Source organism: Lygodium microphyllum, chromosome 14, assembly GCF_053477565.2.
Source record: "Lygodium microphyllum isolate KBCC chromosome 14, Lygodium_microphyllum_v1.1.10, whole genome shotgun sequence".
NCBI classification, from domain to species: Eukaryota; Viridiplantae; Streptophyta; class Polypodiopsida; order Schizaeales; family Lygodiaceae; genus Lygodium; species Lygodium microphyllum.
In genome coordinates, this window is record NC_141148.1 from 32,899,485 (window position 1) to 32,919,023 (window position 19,539).

At 39.8% G+C, this 19,539-nt stretch overlaps 1 protein-coding gene across 6 annotated transcripts in view; it reads left to right on the top strand.

The window, feature by feature from the left end:
• Positions 1 to 19,539, top strand: part of LOC148025472 (cytochrome c oxidase assembly factor HCC1-like) — a 113,272-nt gene that overhangs the window by 57,901 nt on the left and 35,832 nt on the right. The gene's annotated exons all lie outside the window — the stretch shown is intronic.

Consider the following 19,539-nt stretch of genomic DNA (forward strand, 5'->3'; position numbering starts at 1 on the left):
AACGTAGAGATAGGTGTACCAGATTGTGATGGTACACAAAGAATGAAAGAATGTATTTATATGTTAGGGTATAATAAGGGTGTGTTCACACCCGTATGACTATATACACGGAGACGAAGGGACTTTACACCCAACAAGCTCCCACTTAAAGGCCCAAAGTGGTACCTTTAAGCTAACCAACTCCCACTGAACGAATGCAATGCTCATGCTGAGCCTTTGCAAGACAGTGAGAACATCTGCAAGGTTATCTTGGGTTTTGACCTTAGTTTGTGTGACAAGAGCATCATCCAAGACCTGTCGAATGAAGTGGTACTGAACATCTATGTGTTTGGTACGTGCATGGAACATGGCATTCGCAAGGTTATCCTGGGTTTTGACCTTAGTTTGTGTGACAAGAGCATCATCCAAGACCTGTCGAATGAAGTGGTACTAAACATCTATGTGTTTGGTACATGCATGGAACATGGCATTCTTAGCTAGACATAGTGCACTCTGGCTATCACAACCAAGCATTGGAATACGTGAAGAAAGACCAAAATTCTTGACCAGATGGCCAAGCCAAATAGCTTCCTTAGAAGCTTATGTGGCTGAAATATATTCAGCTTGTGTAGTACTCAGTGCCACAATTTTTTGCAATCTTGAACACCAAGAGATAGCCCCACCAGCCAAAGTAAAAACATACCCACTTGTAGATTTCCTAGTGTCAAGATCTCCTACCATGTCAAAATAAAAAAATCCCTGCAACTCTAGTGTACCCTTTCCATAGCATATACACTTTTCTTGTGTACCTTTCAAGTACCTGAAGATACATTTCATTGCTTCCCAGTGTGGCTTGCCAGGGTTAGACATGAATCTACTAACAACTCCCATTGCATGAGCAATGTCAGGGCGAGTTGCAACCATGGCATACATCAAAGATCCACAAGTTGATGCATAAGGTATACCCTTCATGGCACTAGCAGCTGCATCATCCTTAGGGCAATCAGCTTTGTTAAGCTTTGTATGTGGCCGTAAAGGCATACCAAGAGGCTCAGCATCAACCATATTAAACCTGTCAAACAAGTACTTTGCTAATGTACTTGTCCTATGAGAGAAACAACAAATGTTGCCCTCTATCTCTTTTAATGCACATGCTCAAAATGTGTTCAGCTGCCCCCAAATCTTTCATGGAGAAGGCTGAACTCAGCTGCCTTTTAAGAGCATTCAAAGTACTCTTATGCTGTGCTGCAATTAGGATGTCATCCACATATAAAACCAGCAAAATAAGGCTTCCATCATTAGCCTTTTTAGTGTATAAGCAGTGATTTGCATGACTGCGTTTAAATCCATGGCTGAGCATAAAGGTATCAAATTTTTTCTACCATTGTCTAGGGGCTTGTTTCAGCCCATATAAGCTGGGTTTCAACTTACAAACCAAATGCTCTTTTCCTGGAATAGCAAATCCTTCTGGCTGCTTCATGTACAACTCTTCATCTAAGTCACCATGAAAAAAAGCAATCTTCACATCCATCTGATCCAACTCTAAATCCAAGGATGCAGTGAGAGCAAACAAAACATGGAGCGTAGTCATCTTCACCACTGGTGAAAAGACCTCCCCGAAGTCTATGCATTCCTTTTGTGTATAGCCCTTAGCAACCAGCCATGCCTTGTACTTGGGCTTCCCATCAATACATTTCACTTTGTAAACCCATTTATTAGGAATAGCTTTCCTATCCTTGGGCAAAGGTACAAGCTCCCATGTGTTATTTGCATATAGAGACTTCATCTCTTCTTGCATAGCAAGCTCCCACTTTCTCTTGTTTTCACATGACTGTGCCTCTTTAAATGTCTGAGGCTCACCCTCATCAGCCAACGAAATGCAATCCAAAGATGGCTGAAACCTCTGTGGCTGCCTTTTGACACGTGTAGACCTTCTTACCCAATGATCTGTATTATCAGGTAGTGGGCCTACATCCTGAGGAATATGCACACCATCACCAGGTGGCTGATTTTCAGCATTTTCTTGCTGCTGTAATCTGTCTTCAGCATGTTCTTATTACTGTCCTATTTCATCCTGTGCATCTACGTGTTGTCGATGATCTTCTCGCTGTAGCACAGTAGGTTGCTGCTCATTTTCAGCATCAAAAGGGATAGAACTTGCAGCTAATGGCTGCTGAATGGCTGGCTGTTCATGCTGAAATATGACCTCTTTTTGTCAAGATCACCATGTGTAGCATTTTTCAGCAACTTTGCCTCATTAAATACTACGTCTCAGCTGCGTACTATCTTTCTGCCTTGAGGAAGCCAAACTCTATAACCCATTTCTCCCTCATCTCCATATCCCATGAAGATGCCCTTGATGGATTTCATGTCTAGTTTGGTCCTTTGTTCTACAAGTACATGCACAAAGGCATCACAACCAAAGACATGCAAATGGTCATATGAAGCAGCTTTGTTAGACCAAACCTCTTCAGGAATGCCATTTTCCCATACACGATTGGGAGAGTGATTGCATACATGAACTGCAGTTTTAAGAGTCTCTCCCCAAAAGTGTTGCGAGAGATTAGCGGTGGATAGCATGCGTCTGACTCTCTCACAAAGTGTGCGATTATATCTTTCAGCCACGCCATTTGATGTAGGATTATAAGGGGCTGTCAACTCCCTCTTAATGCCATGCATCTCACAAAACTTGTTAAATTCATTTGAGACATACTCACCCCCATTATCTGTTCTTATGGCTTTCAACTTAAGCCCTTTCTGTGTGGTAACAAAAGCATGAAACTTTTTAAAAGCATCCAACACTTCCTTTTTGCTCTTAAGTACATACACCCATGACTTTCTATTGAAATCATCAATGAAAGTAACAAAGTATGGTGCACCTCCATACGAATTAACAGGCATAGTGCTAACATCAGACTATACTAAGTCAAGAGCATTAGACTTCTTAACGACACCAGAGTAATAAGGAGACTTCACATGTTTTCCATATAAACAATCATTACAAAATTCGAGACTAGAGCCTTTTACATCAAATCTCCCTAAAGAGAAGAGAACCTGAAGGCTTTTCTGGCTCATATGACCAAGTCTTTTGTGCTAAAGCTCCATCTGTGAATGGGCTTCAGCCATAGCCAAGAACTTGCCAGGTAATGCTTTACAATGCAAGTAATATAAAGTCCCTCTTTTGCTACCTTTAACAATCAACATGCGCTTATGGACCTTTCAAGATCCACCACCAAAGGTAGTAAAATACCCTCTAGCATCAAGTTGCCCAATTGATAGTAGACTTTTCTTTATGCCAGGTACAAATCTGACATCCTGCAAAATCAACTCTTGGCCATTTTCAAGGGCCAAGTGAATGTTGCCAACACCCTCTATCTCACATGCATAGTTATTACCCAAGTAAACCTTGCCTAGGCAGGTTGTAGTGTATTCAGAAAATGACTCCAAAGAGGGGGTAACATGAAAAGAGGCACCACTGTCCACTATCCATGATTGTGACAGCCCATCATGAGCTGAAAGTAAAGCATCAATTACATCCTTTTTGGTGATGTGCATATCACCTGCTGCTACCATAACGTTTACATCAATGCATGAGGCTGCAACAAGTACCTCTTCAGTGTGAGGAAGCTCTTCAATAACCACACTAGATGCAACATTTGCGTTTGCAACTTCTTTTGAGGAAGAGCTGTCATCATCTTTCTTATCATCCTTCTTTTTCTTACCCTGCTGTTTCTTTCTTTCTTGCTCTTTCTTGAAGTACTGACAATTGGGCCTTTTATACCCTTTACGTCCACACTGATAGCATGTGACATCCTGCTGTTTGGCATTGCTTTTGCTTCTGCTTTTGCCTTTACTGGGTGCATTGCCCCTCTTTTTAGAGTCCAGACCTACCTCTCACATGGTAAGCTGAGCCATTGCTTTCACACTAGACTTTCTTCTGATTTCTTCATTAAGAATTGAACCTCTAACAACATCAAAGGTCAAAGCGGAGTTGTTGCTAAGTGACACAACCAAAGATTCCTAGCTATCAGGCAAAGTCATCAACAAGAAAATAGCTTTCAATTTATTGTCGAAAGCTGCCAAACCAGAGTCCTGCAATTGACTCAAAACCCCTGTGAAAGCACTCAAATGCTTAGATAATGGCTTAGACTCATCCAACTCCATGTTCACAAGTTTACGCATAAGATGCACTTGATTCACAGGAGTTGTATTTTCATAAGTGTCCTTAAGCTTTTTCCATATAGCATAACCTATATCAAGATGCTTGATGTCTGTACATACATCTTCAGACACTGTCATCTTAATGTATGCAATGGCCTTCTTGTTAAATCTATTCCAATCCACATCTGTCATAGCTGCAAGCTTAGTCTCCAAGAGAGCATCTTCACAGTCCTTGAGAAAGAAAATGCCTTGCATCCTATCCTTCCACAAGTCAAAGCCAGTGCCATCAAACCTCTTGATTTCAAAGAGGGATTTAGTGTCATTGCTGCTAGAAACATTTGCAGCCATTTTTCAGCAATACACCAGAAATTCAATGCTGCAATTTATGATAGCAAAAATGAGCTGAATATTCAGCTGATTTCAGCCCAAATTTTCAGCAAATAATAGCAAGATTCGGTCCAAGTACATATACAGCAGTAGAATGAATGGCTTTCAGCAGTATGACTGCAATTTCAGCATACATTAAATGCATACATCACTGCCAGGTAACTCCCACTTCAGCAATATCACCAAAAATACATTTGCAACAATCCCAAATCTGCAAATGATCACTAAGACTACTGTAACATGAATAATCAGCAATACATCAACTCAATGGGAGCTGCCCAACATGTGTACTGCATACATATGTGCTCGTATCAACTTTTGATACACAAAACACCAAGAAATCTCTGCAATTTCTCCAAAATCGCACAAGTGGGAGATAAAAATGCTCAAATCACTTTGCTTATGGCAACAAGATTGCTTCAGCAATATTCCCAAAGTGCATTTCATGCATTAACTTTGCCAAAATCCATAGATTTCAGTAAAAACCCCAAAAATTTTACTATCAAATCTGTCCCAATTGCATTAATACATGTTCCCAAGAGCATAAAATTGGCAAATTTCGCTAAAACCCCAAAATTTCTGGGTCCAAGTGTGTACGAATGTCCCAATTTTGTGAAATTTTGCGAAATTTCACCAATACAGCAAAAGCCCCAATTTTTATGGGTCCAATGTTGAGAAATTTTACTCAAATGAGCAAAGTTTCACTAAATTTGGCGAAATTCCCAATTTAAACGCACATAATGTCTACAACTTTTGACTTGAAAATCACTGACAGACATAAACAAGGTCAAATCTGGGAAAAGCCCCAAATTTCGGGCTCGATTTTGCACATAATTTACAACTGTGCTTTCACGCGTGAATCCCTGGTAAAAAGAAAGGGTAATTTTGAAATTGAAGTTTTTTTTTTAAAATTCCTTACGTAAATGACGAGGAGGGAGGGTCCGTTGACCTCGTGTGATTGACGTGACGCTAGTCGCTGGTTCGTGGCCTAGTCGCGTAACTGATGCGACGCATGTCGTTGGTTCCCCCCGCTGGACCCATCCTGTTGCAACCGTTGCCTGCACGCTGGCAATTGGTCAGCTAGTCTCGACTTGTCTGCGTATCGCTTGGACTGAGGGCCCGACTGTCCTCTTGTTAACCTGCTGTCGCCCAGCTCTTGTCACGTCTTTTGCTTGCGGTTAGCCGGTCTGATCTTGGGAAGTGTGCACAACCTGGCAGCTCTGATACTAGTTTGAAGGGGAGAGAGTGCGCAATGCAGTGCGAGATAGAGGCACGAGCAGCAAAGTTGAGAGTTAGAGAGAGTGAACGCAGAGATAGGTGTACCGGATTGTGATGGTACACAAAGAATGAAAGAATGTATTTATATGTTAGGGTACAATAAGGGTGTGTTCACACCTGTATGACTATACACATGGAGACGAAGGGACTTTACACCCAACATTGCACTGAGGAAACATAGAGTGTATGACCATGATAGAAACACAAAAACACAGACATTGACGTGTAAAACTCAAACTCCAAATGCAAAACACAAAACACAAAACTCAAAAATGCAAAAACACAAATACAAACAGAGAGAGAAGAAGAATTGTGAAGTGAATGAATCAATGCACCAAATGAATGTAAGACTGTATAGAATGCTCAAGGGCAGAGCGGTAAGTGTCGAAGTGTGACGTCCACCAAAGACAGATTGTTAATGTTGTAACCACTAGTTGGAGTGTGTCGGAGGGTGTAGAAGACTAAAACACATATCATCGGAAGCAGTAGGATGCTTGGCAATAGGAGTGGAGATGCACAAGGATGCCAACGATCGTTGAAATTGCCAAATGCAGTGGAGAAAGTGTTGACTGGGGCTGGCGATGGCTGTTTGGGGCCAAATGCAGCAATGGGAGAAGCGACGGGAAATGGGTGGCGGATGGAAGGGTAGCCGCCAGGGGCTAGAGCAGGAGACAGAGTGGTGGCAGTAGTAACAAAGGTTGGACAGCCACATGGAGGAAGGTTGATGGTGAAGATCTTCACGTGATGGTGAAAAACTTGCATAGAAGGGATGAAGACTAAATGGGGGCAGCGTGTCTATTTATAGATGTGGATGGACCCTCCCAAATCAGAGTTTCACAAAAACTCTCTTGAACCGTGCACTGATTTTGTATTTTGTTAAATTAGCATGTTTTGGGCCTATTTAAGAAGCCAATCAGCATGCAATGCATTTCTTAGCTGAACATGCTCCACTATGGCATGGTATGAAGGAGGATACTAAGATGTGGAAACTTTGCACTCTCGGTGGCTTTGGAGATAGACTATAGCTAACACTCCATTGGCTCCAAAACTGGTGCCCCCTTGCCATATTTCTTTAACTTGTATTCCACAAACTCTATAGTACAGCAATGCTATCCAATGTACAATCTTCCAATCTCTCTACAATTTTGGGAACTATGGGCTGCCACAAATGACCAGCCGCATCAAAGCTCGAATTCCCCCTTGAATCCAAGTACAATGGGGCACAAACTGGGCCAGAAACACTTGCATGCGGGTCCACCAAACTGTAGAAGGGCAAACCACTTTAGACATGCTGTAATTTTTAGGAGTTAAAACTAACTCTTTGATTCCCAATCCTCAATCTATGCGCATACTTCATAAGGTGACTGAAAAGCCCTAATTACAGCAGCAATTAGGTTTATTGAAAGCAAAGAAAATTGATTGAGGAGAAAGAAAATCAGCAAGAGAGAATCTTTCAAACAGTAACAGTGATGGTGATTCTGTATCAACAGTTGTGAAAAAGGGGTAAAAATCTAGTGTGGCTAGCAAGGCCTCCTTTTCTACCACCACCTCTCACTGAGGTGGAGAAGAAAATTGCTGTCCCTCTCGTTGTGCATGCACGATTTGCTGTGACCTCCCTCAAAATTCATGTAGCAGCACACAAAATACACATAACAGCAGGTGCCATGGCTGGAATGACCCTCTCTGTGTCTCAGCCAGCCCCCAATGGCATCAGGCAGCCTTATATGACATGTTTTCTCCCCTGCTGACAAGTGACACACTTGCTAATCCATACATATTCTCTAGAAAATGAATTTCTACCAATATTTAATTGTGAAAATTAAATAACGGTCCTGTCCATAAACTGGCCACTAAGCATTAAATGATTAATTTTTCTCTAGCCCAATGACACCAAAAGTCATTTCCAAGGGCATTAACATCTCACTATTTTTCCTATCTGACTTTTGGAGGAGATTGGAAGATATTTTTAGATTATTAGTGCATAGGGTGTGATTTATAAAATTATGGCTGGCTGAATTATCTACTAGGATTCTAACTTTGTAAGCTCCAACAAATCCATGCACCCTTACCGACTCGTCGTCCAAAAGTAGGCTCTTCCCACATGGATGTTGACATGCCGCACTTATGTGCATTGTCTATATCCAAATCCTCTTAAGTCTTACACTTTCTATGATCTCTGATTTCCAAGATTTGTGCAATGTGGATATATTTATCCTTCTTGCCATTGAAAACATAGTTTTTCCTCTTTGCCTTATCATAATTTTCTTGACTTAATTTAGGCCCTAAACTTTTCTTTTTAATTAAAGGTGGTTTGCTATCATTAGTGAAAGGCAATTTTTTTAAATACTTTCCCCATGGGTCTAGATGTGCTCTATTCCATAAATTTGGAGCTTATCTTGGTGGGATTGGTGAATGCATCCACGCATGTATTATCTTCATAATCTAATTGCATCCTCAAGGATCTTAGGTGCACTCCCCTTTCCTTCCCTTGTGCAAGATTTATTCAACTCCCCAACAAAATCTCGTCTTTTGAAAGTCATCAATCCTTCTAGTTTAAGGATAGTTTCGCAGTATTCAGGGATATATGTCAACAAAAGTCTATCCCTTTGCATGACCTTATTTCAATTCTCCTAATTTCTTTCCATTTCAATTTTTGGAAGAAAAATTTTCAGAAATACTGATTCAAATTGAAGACCTTATCTATGCTTTTGGCCATAAAGACAAAGTGGCCTCAACACACTTGATATTCAAGTGGTGTGTTCTTTATTTTATGCAAATCTTTCTACTTTTGAAGAAAGGTGACTAGTGCATCACTATTCTTGCCCTTCTCTTCACCATTAAATTTGGTAGGTTTCATCTATTTGAGCACAGGATTATCTGATAATCTTGACTGTTGAGATTGTTTAGACAGACCCTTTGATGAAATGAATATTGGATCTTGACTACTACCACCCATGTCTTTTGACATAGTTGGTGTGCTGGACCATACTAGTGTGGATCTTATATCTTGAATATCTAGTTGTTTTCATTTTTCCTTTTCAGCACTTTCAAAATGAGTCGGTTGTGATTTCATGGTATCCAATGTTCCCATGAAAACCCGCATGTGCATTTCCATGATATCGACATGAACCATGAGCAATTCAAATAGTTTGTGCATAGCAAGGTGGTTGTCTCAATGTTCCTCAACCCCTTAAATATCTATCTTTGGATTAGTCATAGGATGATCCTTTGTAATCTGTTTATGCCCTTCATCTTTTTGAATTGTTATGTTTGATTCAGTGGGATTTTAAAAGGAAGATAACTGATTGCTAAAGTATACTAATGGAGTCACAAAATCACACAATGAATTCACCTAAGTACACTTCCTCGATGGTACTTGTGGAGGATTTTACTTCAGCTGCCGTCAAAACACTTCTTTTTAAAATGTGTCCACTTCCAAAACTGATAGCTGAAGACAATTGGTTGCATCTGACTTTTGAATAGTCGAAGAAGTGTGACTTGCTTCTTTTTTAGTACCCAAAATCAGCAAATTCAGGCTTGAAGTAACTGCTGTCTTGTATTTTTACAGATGAAAATAACCAAGCTGGTCAATTTTGATCACACAATTGATCATTTTGTTGACAAAATGATGGTGCTGGAATTGCCCAAATTGTTAGAATTTGCCAATTCTATGGATAGTGCCCAATGTTTTGGTTTCCTCCATTTTGAACGTTTGGTATCAGAGTAGCTTCTATGTGCAGATTTTGAACACTTGGTATTAGAGTAGCTTCTATGTGCGGATTTGAACAGCCATTGTCAGCCGTTGCCGCTCTGCCAAGCTCCTACTGCTGCAGCCAGCCGATGTTCACCTCTAGGAAGAGAAGTTGCTGTTTTGGAGGTGGTGCGGTGGCTGTTTTCAGCCTGCATGCAGTCTCGTACACAGTCTTGCATGCAACCATACACACACAGTCTCTCTCAGCCTTGTTCGTAATGTTCTCAACCCTGCCCACATTTCCGTTGCATTGCTCACTATTTTCTCAATCCTGCCCACCATTTTCTGCAGATTTGAGAAAAAACGCAAAAATCCTAATTTTTCAAGTTTGGGTATTTTAAATTTTTTTTGCAATTTCTCATCTGTCTTGGTCGTCTCATACTTAGTTTCAAGGAAATTTTCAATTTCTCACATTTTTTGCCAAGGAATTTGGGGATTTTCAGCTAGCCTTCCCAATTTCTAAAATTTCTTGAAATTTCTTTGAGGAAAGTTGGGGCTTTTGCCCGATTCAAGTTTCCCTACGTGAATCTTTGCCAAAATTGTCAAACTACACAATTTCTTCAACATTGGTGCAAGAAATATGGGGCTTTTCAGTTTTTTAGCTCCAGCACCCATCACAAGGTAGATTCCAGCTGATGATTATTGTTGGCACGCATCCAGAGGCGCCATCAGTTTTTTAGCTCCAGCACCCATCACGAGGTAGATTCCAGTGACTTGCAACTACTAAGAGGTCTTGCACCTCAGACACCTTAGTGTTGCTCAAGTACTTTTCTTGATAGCATTGTTAGCAAGAAGGGCCATCATTCCGCATATTCAATCTTGCAAGGCCTCAAAATCAGTATGGGATATACTTGAGCGTATGCTTGTTGCCCACAATGAGGCAAGGATCTCCTATCTTTGCAGAGAGTTGGCAAATGTGAATATGCACGAGGGTGATAGCATGATAGAACACCTTACTCATATACAAGATTTGCATGAGCAACTGCACAATGTTGATGAGATTACTCAGGATGCTGAATTGGTGAACATCACACTGAACTCTCTTCCAGAGTCATATCTTGGTTTTGACACCTCTTTGATGTCATTTGGGGGGGGGGAAGCGGGAGGTAGAAGCCTCTTACTTTTGTGTAGTTGAAAGGCCTCTTGTTACAATAGGAGCAAACTCGGAAGAATGTTGCATTTTATTCATGTGATGTGGCTATGCTTTCCAAGTTTAAAGGCAAGGGTAAAGCTAAACAAAATGTAGAAAATTAACAAAAGGGTGATGCTAGACAGCCATTAAACAAGGTAGTCAAAGGCTCAGATAAGTGACTATATTGATTCTTCTATGGCCGATTTCGCATTTAATGCAGTTGAAACGCAGCAAACATGGTATTTTAATTGTGGTGCTTCAAAGCACATCACTTCCAGAAGTATTTGTTTACTTCTTTGCATTCAGTCCCTATTGGGAAGCATGTCACATATGCGAATAGTAGTAGTTATGATGTTTTTGGCATTGGGACAATCACTATTATTGGTGCAGATATTTCAGACATCATGCTTCTAGATGTATTGTTTGTACCTGGCATTACAAAGAACTTGTTGTCTATTTTTGCCTTCAATAACCATGGCTTTCAGGTCATCTTTAAGGATGATAAATGTATTGTTAGAGATAGAGAGATGGACTATGCACTCAGGCTGTTCGGCACCCTGTAGAAGGGTTTATTCTTGTTAGACACTTATGACAGACAGTCTCATGATGCTCTAGTAGTCACTAGTCTTGCGTTCGCTATGCAGAATGTGGGGCTTTGGCATGCCCACCATGGACATATGAGTTTTGGGAGTTTGATGACCCTTTAGAGGTGTCATATGGTAGATGCATTGCCTCCAGTGGAGACCCCACCTTCTCATGCATGCGAGGAATATATTTTGGGCAAAATGCACAGGTTTGCCTAAAAGAATGGTGCAGTGTGTGCTGCTTGAAAAATGTAGCTTACTTTGATGTTTGTGGTCCCATGAGGACACGTGCATTTAGGGGCCATCTTTACTTTGTTATGTTCATTGATGACTACTCTCGATATACATAGGTGTATGGGTTGAAGGCAAAATCTGATGTATTCATGCATTTTAAACATCTTGTGGCAAAGCTTGAGATTGAAATTGGTTTAAAAGTGCTGACACTTTGCATAGATGGAGAGGGCGAGTACATGTCTCTTGCATTTGAGACATTTGTTGGATCGTGGCACTATGCATCAAGCCACTGCTAGAATGACTTCTAAGCAAAATGGAGTTGCTGAAAGGAAGAATTGCACTCTCATGGAAATGACTTGTATGTTAAAAAGCAAGCGGCTACCACATATATTTTGGTTAGAAGGGCTTCAGTGTGCCAATCATGTATTCAATCGTGCACCTACAAAGGCTTTGAAGACGATCACACAATTTGAAGCTTGGCATGGAAAAATACCCAAAGTTGACTACTTTGCAGTGTTTGGATGCATAGCCTACGTACATGTTCAGAAAGGGCTTCGTAGGAAGCTTGATGATAAGGTTGTAAAACACATTTTGATTGGATATAGTTCGGAAAGCAAAGGCTATCGCATTATTGGTCATATTTGTTGAAAACATAGCATTTTCTCACAACCAGTTTCAAACGCTAGCCATACATGACATTGGTGATGTTTTTGAAGGCCTTTCACCCTTTTCTTTGGATTCGTGCCTGCTTGTATTGGCAGGACAGATCTATTACAGCAAGGTGTTGCTACTCCATATTCTCTCGAACAGTAAGGTATTGATGAGGCTTGCCACTTGTAGTGGAGACAACGGTTTAATATGAAAGGTCTACCGTAAATGCAGTAAAAATAGTCGAGATGGCTGTTACAAATTCTCTAGGAGAGTAAAATGGATGCTCCATTACCTTAGTGCACTAGCATGTGTTGATGAGCTCATTGTTGGATGATGATAAGCCTACTTTCTTGGATGAAGCTTAGCAAGGTTACATTGGACACAAGCCATGCAAAAGGAGTTAAGACTCCATCGCCACTAATTCTATATGGGATATTGTGGATGTACCACTTGGCAAGAAGGCCATTGGCACTAAGTGGGTTTTCAAACTCAAACATAAAGCTGATGGTACAATTGATAGATTCAAGGCATGGTTGGTCGCAAAAGGCTATGTGTAGAAGAAAGGCATAGATTATGAGGAAACTTTTGCTCCTACATTCCGTATGAGTACGGTGAGATGTTTGATTGCAATGGTTGCACATTGTGACTGGAAAGTACATCAGTTGGATATTAAGACAACATTCTTGAATGGGGATTTGCATGAGAATGTTTTTGTGTCACGACCTCGAGGGTTTGTGATTAAAGAAAAAGAGCACATGGTATGCAAGGTGTATAAAGCTCTTTATGGTCTTAAATAGGCTCCTTGTGCATGGTACTCAAAATTTGATGCATATTCGAGCAATGAAAAGTTCAAAAAAAGTCTGATTGCTCCCACTCTATGCAGTAAGAATGAAGGGAGAGACTTGTTGATTATCATTCTTTATGTGGATGACATATTGCTCACTAGACCTACAAAGGAAAAATTACATATTTTAAAGCTGAATTAAAACATGCATTTGCTATGTCAGATATGGGTTGTCTATACTATTATTTGGGTTTTAGTTCACCCAAAGTCAACATGGTATTATCATGTTAGAGTCACAATATGTGGATAAGCTGTTACATAGGTTTAATATGTAAGATTGTAAACCTATGTGCACTCCTATGGAGCAAGGCTTATAGCTATCTATGCATGAAGGTGAAGAGATATCTGATGTTGCAATTTACAGCCAAGGTTGTCTTATTCAGCTTTGCAACATGTGCCTTGACATTCAATATACAATATCTCAAGTGAGTAGGTATATGCATAGTCCACGGACCAAACATTGGCAAGCTGTTAAGCGGATCATCAGATATTTGCAAGGTACTAAATCACATGCATTATTATTTCTAGGGGGAGAGACTTGCATCTACATGCTTATAGTGATTCAAATTGGGCTGGTGATATAGATACTAGCCAGTCTACTAGTGGACACTGTTTCTTTTTGGGCCATTCATGCATTTCATGGCTAAGCAAGAAACAGCCTACAGTGGCTACCTCGTCACGTGAGGCGGAGTACATGGCAGCCTTCACCGCAACAGCGGAATGTGTATGGCTACATAGATTGTTGGTTGATCTACAGATTTCTTTGGAGGGTCCTACACCCATTCTATCTGACAGTCAGAGTGCTGTTGTAGTGGCACAGAATCTTATGTTTCATGCTCACACGAAACACATTGAGGTACATTACCATTATGTCAGAGAGAGATGCTATGCAGGAGAGATCAATTTGATGTATGTCCCTACATAGGAGAATATTGCAGACATTTTCACCAAAGCACTTTCTCGTGAGAAGTTGAGGCTTTTCAAAAGTCCTTGGACTTGCTACCCTTTGGTGATTGATCTTCTTGTACTTCTACCACATTGGCACTATAGGGGGTATTAGAATTTGCCAATTCTATGGCAATGCCCAATGTTTTAGTTAGTTGGTTTGTAGTGTGAACACAACTACATTAATAAGTTGTGTCACCACTTCTAGAGTTAGTTCTAGAGTTAAATTAACTCTAGTTGAGTTAGGGATAGGTCTAACTTACTTAAGACCTGTTGTTCTTTCATTCTATTATTTTAGCGCTTGCATCTTTTGAGTGTGGAACTGCTGCCTACTCTTGCTCATTGTCTTGTGTTCATACACACTCTCTCTTCCTCCATTTCCAACACAAATCTGCCTTGACCACCTACTTGAAGGTGATCAAATCTCTAACATTATCATGACTTAGTTTTCGTTATCAAACTAGTGATATATCTATTCTTAGTAGTGGAGCTGTGAGTATTTGTCAATACAAAAAACTATTACCACACAATCACTCTCTTCTCACTCTCTCTTCCTTGAGGATCAAGGAAATCTCCTTGAAGTTTTCACATAGCAAAGCTGAATCTGCCATGGTATACACAATATAATGGAAGATTAGGATATGGTCTAGTAATGGGCAAATACAATAGATCTGACCAATATTTTGTTTCTCATAACGCGTACATTGATCAAGGCATTCTTTCTCAACTTTTAGTATGTTTGTGTCTGCAAATCTCTTTGTACAGGTGGTGGGACAAGAAAGGCACAGCACAAAATGCATGTAAAATGCTGGAGTCTATGTGGTAGACCTATATAATAGCAACTACTTTTTCTTTTGCAACTTCACTCACTTCTCACACTCTCTCCCTTATGGATCAAGGAAATCTCCTCAAAGTTTTCACATAACAAATCTGTGCCATTGTATGCACAATATATAACTGAAGATTAGGATATGGCATAGTAATAGGGAAATACAGAGGAGTTTTTCAATGTATCTAAGGCTTCATTTTTCTTTGAAGACCTTTGTACAAGTGGTGGAACAAGAAGGGCATAGCACAAAAATGGATGTAAAAGGCTGAAGTCCATGTGGCAGACCTATATGTAATAGCAGCTACTTCTTTTTCTTTTGCAACATCGAGGAGTATGATTCCTACATGTCGGCTACAAGTTAATGCAGCAAAAATCATGGGTTTACCTAAGACAATAGAAAGATCAATACCATTGTATGCTGCAGCATGCAGAAGTGAATTGTATTGACCTTTAGTGATAGAGCCCAAATTGCCCTTCGAAGTGCATTATAAGATGCAACAAGTGTCTAACTCATGAAGCAACACAAGCACTGAAAATTTGATCTCATGCAGTGATCTATCTACTACATCATTCATTACTTCCTCTACTTGGACATACTTAATGTTTGAATCTATATGTTAAAGTTAATTTTTGGCTTAACAATGTTCTCGGAAGATTAACCTAGTTCTCTTTTAGGTACATCCTACAATCATATTAGGATAAAACGAATACTTCTTAGCAAAACGAGTAGGTTGATACCTGCTCTTTATGATGTATGTGTGGCTCACTACATGGAACTATGAAAGTGCTACAAGTTAGTGCAGCAAAAATCATGGGTTTACCTAAGACAATAAAAAGATCAATACATGTTTAACTTAATTTTTGGCTTAACAATGCTTTTGTAAGATTAATCTAGATCTCTTTTAGGTACATCCTACAATCATATTGGGGAAAACGAATACATCTTAGCAAAAGGAGTAGGTCTATACTTGTGTTTTATGATATAAGTGTGGCTTACTACATGGAACTATGAAAGTATAATAGAACAAGTTGATCTGTTTTTTTTTTTGTGAAGATGCTTAAATTAAATAAATCAACATATTTACATCAAGCCTCCTGGCTAGCCATAAAAAACCAAACAATTCAGAAGTCAAGACAAAGAGCTACCAAAACTTAGCATACAAACAGTATGCTAATGGCACAATAGGAGTAGAGTGAACAATATCCAGCCAAGGAGTAGCCACATGAGGGAGGACTAGGTCCACTGAAACCATGGAAGAGATCTACCATAATAGTAATCCTCAAACACGGGCTACATGATCACCAATACTTGAGGCCGAGTAAAAAATGAAGGCATTAGAGGTGTGCCAAATGTGCTAGAGGGCTATGCATTTGAGAAAATGGAAGAGGCAAAGATAATCTGATTGCAAAGTGGATGAAGAGGGCATGTTGCCCAGGATCCAAGAATGGATGGGTGTTTGCTATTGAGTCAGGGAGGTCCACACACGAGAAACAAAGCTCTAAACTTGGCTCACTAGAGGCTAGGAAATGAAGACATGAATCTGTCTCTCATCATATGTAGTACAAAAGATACATATACTGTGTGAGATCTTACTTGCACGTAGCACATCCCTAGTGGAAAGACCTCCGATATAAGCAGTCTCCATATAAAAAAAATATAAATATAAAAACTTTCCCTTTTAAGGAATCTTGGACCGCCACAATTAAAGAAATCTATTCTAGCACTTCGGTCTGCTATCCCAAGCACGCCAAACTTGATTCGCTTTCTCAATCACCCATCTCTTCCTGTACCATTTTATGGTAGATCTAGCCAACCTTTTTTGAAAGTCATTAGGTTTCACAAACATCTAGTCTTGCCAAGGGGAAGCATGTTGAAAAACAAGCAATGGATTATATCGCTGAAGCTGCTCTTGCAAGGTTGACCAAATGTGGCTATTGCCTCTAGGCACCCAATATTGGCGTATGTAACAGAAAGAATAAAGACGGGATTGCTAAGGAATGACATCATCATTCATAGTTTGCAGCCCCAATCAAGCCATTTGATTAAATTTCTCTTGCCATAAATCTTTATCTTATTTGACCAATCAAGCAACCTAGAATTGGCCAGTACTTCGGCTTGTAACGAATTAGCCCCCTTTCAGAGATTAGGAGGATGCCAAATTGTAAAATGAAGAATCTCTTGCCAAAAGGCTATCAAATGGGCTAGGAGAAATGATTGTGAAGTTTTAAGAGGCCGTGTAGAATTTAGTACGTGCCACCAAGATACTTGGATAACTGTGTGACCATGGGAGTTACTAGTCTCCTCGATAAAATTTTTTGTAATATTAATCCAAGGATGACTTTGCACACATAGGGCTTGCAAAAGTGCCATTCTCGAAGCTATTATACGAAGATTGATATCCAAGACAGCAACTCCCCCCAACCATTTTATAGTAACATGGTGCCAAGATATCCACACTGACCCAAATGATTGCCTTTCTTTTTCCATAACATAAAGCGAATGGAGTGTACCAATTCTAAGAGGGATTTTTTGATCCAAGGAAGCAAGGGTAAAAAAATGGGAGGGTTGTCATGAGGACATGCATTTTTGAAATCACTTAACATGTGGATTAATTTTTAATCGCATGGTTAAGTAAATGTTGCACATGTGAGGTGTAACTGGGGTTAGAGTAAATTTACGAGCATGGCACCTGAGGAAATCACGGGATGTCAAAGGCAAAAGTTGCTATAAGTTATGCCACACAAGTACTTGGTGGTATCTAGTGCTAGTTGTTGGCCTAGGTCATTCATTTGGCCATAAGTGTTAGTTGGTGATATTAGAGAAGTGGCGTTTAATTGTACCTAATGCCAATTTGATGGTCCAAGATGGCATAGAGACACTCGAGAATGGAAGTTGCCTAGTCAATTTCATTATTGGCTAGTCAGATTATTTTTCAGGATAATGAAATAATTATTAGATTAATTTTCAGTATTTAAAGATTGAAAATTAATATTTAATTATGGATAATGTTAAAAAAGCCATTTGGGAAGGCTGCCACTTGTCAAAAATGCCCATGCAAGACTGAAAACGTCTTTAGAGGCTGGAAAGAGGCATTTTAGTGTATTCAACTTGCAAAAGAGAGAGAGGAGATGTTGCTGGTTTGATTTGCAGCCATTGGAGGGCCTTCTGAGGCAGCCAAGGGTAGGAGAAGACCAATCAATAGTAGGTGATTGAGTCTACAGGCTGTTGAGACAGAGCAGCAGCAGTAAATGACTAATTTTCTTCAGTTCTTTGCATCTACAAGCTGTTGAGATAGGGCAGAACAGTAAATGACAAATTTTCTTTAGTTCCTCACGAAGAAAGTTGAATTTTCTCTCCTCAGTATTCTCTCTCATCTCCTAGTCTTGCTACAACCTTGCTTCGAAGATTACAACATTGAGATCACTAGAGGCTGAGAAATTTCAGATATCTATGTTGTAAACCCTAATTTGTAGCAGATATTAGGGTTTAGCAGGAGCTTTGAAAAGTGTGCTAGAAAGACTTGGATTGAATAGGAATGAAGCTGTTTTTAGTCAAATTCAACTGGAGGGACTAACAAATCAATAAATTTGGGGCATTTTCCATCTCTATCAAATTGGGTGAAGGCCAATTGACTACCCGAATCAAGGGGTAAACAAGATTGAAGACTTGCTGGTCATTTGGGACAGAAAGGGAGTTGGAATACCGAAAGGGATTGGAAGAATCCCATTGTATATCAACTTTTTCTTCAATTAAGTTAAATAAATACCGAAACGAGTGTCATTTTTGGGACGAACAGGGTGTCCATTGTCCAAGATTGTAAGTTAATTTGCATTTCTCAGTTTTGTAATAAATGTTAGTGCTGTAACTAAGTTGTAATTAGGGAATTACCACCCATCCATGGAAGGAAGGCTAGTTTCATGGTTCCATTGCCGGGACCCAGTCACAATGACGTGCAAACTAATCCATTGCTTAATATGGTAATCACAAACCACTTTGTCCAACATCTTGATTGTCCTTACTGAACCACTACCTGAATTGCTAGTATGCTTCTGTAATGTGCCTCCTGGTGTGTCCCATTCCACCAGTACAGGTGCTACTTGCTGATTTTTGGAAGTTTGTATATTGAATCACAAAAAGCACTTAATGTGCTAAAGCAGGTGCCTACAGTTGGTATTATAATTTAATAGATTTCTAAGCATGGGTTTAGGAAGGTGGAAACCACATACTGCTCAGAAACGCATGACCAAAAAAAATTCATTTGCATATATCTGCAATGTTATCTAACTTGAATTGCTATCTTCCTCATAGACTTAGCCCATGGGTGGATAGGCTTGGCATACCAACAGGCCTGTCTATGCAGGATCACCAAAATGAACATCATTTTTTGTATTTCAAATTTTTGTCCTCTTCTCAGCATTATCTCAATTTATAGTTTATAGTTTCTGGAGCTTTAGGATGCAATGTTGCATAAGGGTGTTTTGTAGCAAAGAGCCCGAACTATGAAGGATGAAGTAGAAGTGGGGCTGCACTCTCTTGTTTCAGTTCTTTCTTGCATGTGTAAGGAGTAATAACTAGGCCTTTTCCTTACAGAATTTATTTATGGTTATCTGAGATCTCTCTATCTCTTTTGAGCTATCAAGGTTTCACTTCTAATACTTATTGGAGATCAACATGGATACATTGTTTTTGGACTTATAGTTATCTCACTATTTTCCTGGAGCTATCAAGGTTTTCACTTCCTGGAGATCCACATGCATTCATGA